General features: G+C 51.2%; 1 long non-coding RNA gene across 1 annotated transcript; it reads left to right on the forward strand.

Annotated features, from left to right (window-relative positions):
- Positions 1-1,230: 1,230 nt before the first annotated feature.
- On the forward strand, positions 1,231-3,585 carry LOC108640325. The gene is made up of 3 exons (XR_003916440.1): positions 1,231-1,369; positions 3,250-3,433; positions 3,572-3,585. It is a non-coding gene; the product is annotated as an uncharacterized LOC108640325 (long non-coding RNA).
- Positions 3,586-4,099: the final 514 nt, after the last annotated feature.

Raw genomic sequence — 4,099 nt, forward strand, 5'->3', positions numbered from 1 at the left:
CAGGGGAGAATTTATTTGTAATATCTAAGTTAGTGATGAGTTTTCAGTCACAGAGAATGGGAAGGAAACCTAGAAAATCTTGGGAAAACCCAGCATGTTCTGTGGGAGAGAGTACAGTATCTCGTGGTACATCCTGCCCTTACTGACTGTCTTTCCTCATCCATGTGGAAGTTGAGGGCTGGAGAAAGGCACAGTTGTGGATGTTCCCAGGGTTGATGAGGACGTTTCTCGGGGATCTCAGTCCCTCACTATGGATTTCTCAGCTGTTTTACTCAGAATCCCAAACTCTGTGGGAGTCCTGCCCTCAGAGGGAACCTGAGAGAGGGATGAGCCAAGTGGCTGCACACTCATCTCCTGCCTGTCCTTGAGACTGAGGTGGAAATGCTGACTCTCCCAGAGTCATTTTGGACTAAGTGCCACGTAGACCCGGCTAATGGGACTCCATGCCAGGCAATCTGGAGATATATTAAACCCAGGAGCTGCTGCAGGAATGATTTGCATGTCAGTGACAGGAGGGAAATTGCCTCATCGTGTCTCTCTGGGTTTTGATCCTGTGAAGTGCCGGGTATCCCAGCTCCAGTCTGTTTAATTGATTCCCTGAGGCAGTGGAGGCCTCCTGGGATAATGAGGGCTCCCAAGGGGAAGATGCTCAGTTGTCTCCTGCTTTTACCTCTCTGCTCCTCTGGCTGAGTGAAGAGGGGGAAAATCAGCTAAAAATGAAATGAAAAGTGATGTTTGTTAAGAGGGATTTAGTGGTCATGTAGGCTCCCAGTGTCCACCCCCCTGCACTGAGATTCCTTGATCTCTGACACATTGGAGAGCAGGGAAACCTGCTTAGAATCCCACACAAGGATGAGCCATCTGGGTTTATAATGGCTACCCAGAGGGAAACAACTGCCTGGTCTTCCCTGCTTGTGACAGGGCAAGGGGAATGGATTCAAACTGAAAAAGAGGAGGTTTAGATGGGATATTGGGAAGAAATTCCTCCCTGTGAGGGTAGTGAGGCTCTGGCACAGGTTGTCCAGAGAAGCTGTGGCTGCTCCATCCCTGGAAATGTCCAAGGCCAGGCCGGATGGGGCTTGGAGCAACCTGGGATAGTGGAAGGTGTCCCAGCCCATGGAATGAGGTGATCTTTAAGGTCCCTTTCAATCCAAACCATCCTGTGATTCCATTATTCTATGATCTTTTCCAGGTGCCAGAGGAGCAGTGGGATCAGGACAGCCTGGCAGAGAAGGGTGGAGACCTCTCTTGCAGCAGCCACCCTTTTGGGAGACCCCTTCATGTGAGACATCATTTAACAGTCACAACTCCTCACACTTCCCATCTCCAGGGCTGGAATGTAGGACGAGGAGGCTAAAACAGGCTGAAGGTGGGTGTGCTGTGGGAGCAGATTACAAAAGGAGCTATTTTCCCTTGTAAGCTTCTCAGCTCGCCCCCTGCTTAGGTCCTGGAAGCTGTCAGAGCTCAGCGGGGGTCCTGTGGAGATTTGGGAGGGCAGGGAAACACACTCAGAGGTGGCACTTCTTGCTGATCCCGTGGTGGCACCGATGCCACTGACGGTCTTGGAGTGGAGACAGTGGTGGCTCCAAGGCCACCTGACAGTCTTGGACAACCTCAGGCTCTTCCCTCCTTGGATTTCACTTTAAACCCCGCCCTGTCTAGATCTGGGAATGACTGGATCCTTGTTACTCTTGCCTGTGCTTTTTTTCCTTGGTGATGTTCAGCTGCAGGAGGTTTTTGGCTGCTGGGAATGGATCCAGCGGTGTCCAGCTGGAGCAAATTCCTCATGGGCAGCAGTCCCTGTCCTGCCTGGCTTGGCCTGGGAGACCAGGATGTCCTGGGTGTAGGATGAGGCCAGGAGAGAGCCACCTGAGAGTGGTCTGGGTCAGCCCTGTGCTGTGGAGGGATATGGAAGGACATTCTTCCTTAAAGGAAAGGGGATATTTTTCCTGCCAGGAGAGGGGACAATGCTCGGTCACCATGGCAACTGCAGCTCAGGGATGCTGGGTACACACCAGTGCCCTGGCAGAGGTGCTGGGGATGCTGCTGGAGGCCAGGATGTCCTGATCCCAGGCTAATTCCCAACACTTCAGCCAGGATTTTGTAATGGGAATAATCCTGAATGCAGCCTTCGATTAAGCTCCTAAATCCCAGGAAGAGAAACAGGAAGTCTGGAGCAGAGACCTTGGGAACCACCTGCCGCTTTAGTTTTGCTTTTCTATGGATCTAATTTTCCAAAGGTTCCCAGAACCTTGGATATTCAAATGGCTCTTTCTATGTGCTGATTGTTAAGAATCCAAGCCAAAGCAGGTGGACGATCCTTTAGCAGTCATAAAGCACCTCTGTGGTTGGTAACAGTGAGGAGATCTGATCTCAGAGGCTCTGCACAACTCTTCCTTCAGCACCTGCACTTGGAAAGTTGGAAAACAGAGATTTGTAAAGCAAGTGGAAGAAAAGGATTTGCAAACCTCTGCTGTTCTAGCAGAGCTCAGGCACTGCCTTGGAATTACAAAGATAGAGCATGTGTCATTCCCAGCTTTCTGTGGTGCTCTGCTAATTTTCCTGCCTGCTGAGAGATAAAATGGATCCTCTGGAATTCCTCCAAATTAAAACCCAGGCTCCCTCTCCCCCTGCCAGCAGGGAACAGCCCCTGTTTGTCACCAGCAGCATAACTCCACCTTTATCAGGTGCTTCCAGTGCTCCTCAAAACCGGGAGCTGTGAAATATTTCCCTGGATTTCATTACTTTGGAAATATAATGTTAAATCTCTCAGCTGGGCTTTGTGGCTTCACCAGGCAGAGGCTGAGTTGGAGCAGGAGCTGTGTGTGGATCCCTCTGTGCTGCTGAGGTGAGCACTGTGAGGGAGTTCCGTGTGCTCTCCCTGTGCAGGTGCCGGGCTCCTTGTCCCTCCCTGAGCCTCTGGCTGCTTTTCCCACAAGGAATGATGCTGGAATGGGCTGCAGCAGGTTCCTGTTCAGGCTAGGTGAAGGGATGGGAGAAGCCAAGTGCTATGTGTTGATGCTCCTGTGCCAAGTCTGTCCAGGCCTCGTGGGAATCCTGTGGGATGTGGGTGCAGCCTTTTCCCAGGAATGCAACACAGAGCTGTGGAAATCAATCCAGCCCAGCTGGAACACACACGCACAGGCTGGTTCCTCCTCCCTCAGCTCAGGTTATCCGTCCAAACCTGCAGTGAGGAAACCTTTCACTGTTGCTTCTTCCCTCGTAGCCAACTCATTCCCTGTTTTCTAGCTCTCGGATCTCACCCCTGCAGCCTTCCAGGCCAAGTTCCAGGTCTTCCCTCCCTCCTTGGACTTCCTTCTGTGCCTGGTGCTCATCTCCAGGGGCTGCAATTCCAACTGTTTATGGGTAAGATCAGCTCTTGCCAGGTGAGCCCAAAGCCCAGCCCAGCGCGGTGGCACCTGGGTGAGATCAGGTCCTGCTTCCTGGTTCTGCATTCCTGGACTTCCAGCTGATATGTCCAGGGGCTACCAAAGAAGGGAAAACCTGAGGATGGAGGTGGTGGGGAGGTGCCTGGTGATCACCCGGTTCATTAGTCCAGCTACCAAATTAGTGACAGCAAACAGCAGCTCCCATGGGAACTTTTGAATGTTGGGACTGTCAGAGCCTCATCTTTCAGGGTTATTTTATTTGCAGGTGTTTCCCTGAGACTCCTCTGCCATCAGAGTTTGGTGTTCCATCTTGGGCAGCTTGACTTCCCAGAGCATGAGCCTGCTCCCAACCAGCTTCTGCAGAGCCCAAACTTCCCTGTGTTCAATTTCTTGTTATTGCATTTAGTCTCTGGTGACTCCCGAGCTGACAGCTGGTAAGGATGGCATGAAACTGAGTTAATTTTATTGTCTAATTTGTGCAAAGTTGAAATCAGGGTTCTGAAAGCCTTGCTTTGCATTATAGTGCTGACACATCTGCTGCGTGCATTGGCCTTTGATTCCTGAAAGTCTGTTTTCCCTCTATTTCACCGGGATGAGCAGATCTTTGTGATCTTTTGTAAATGCTTTAACACCAGAGCTCAGAATTCCAGGCTGTTAGGGAGCTCCCCCAGCCCTCCCTGAATCTCAGAATCATCGAATGGTTTGGGTTG

This window comes from Manacus vitellinus, unplaced genomic scaffold (genome assembly GCF_001715985.3).
Source record: "Manacus vitellinus isolate BGI_N305 unplaced genomic scaffold, ASM171598v3 ctg7180002429595_pilon, whole genome shotgun sequence".
NCBI classification, from domain to species: Eukaryota; Metazoa; Chordata; class Aves; order Passeriformes; family Pipridae; genus Manacus; species Manacus vitellinus.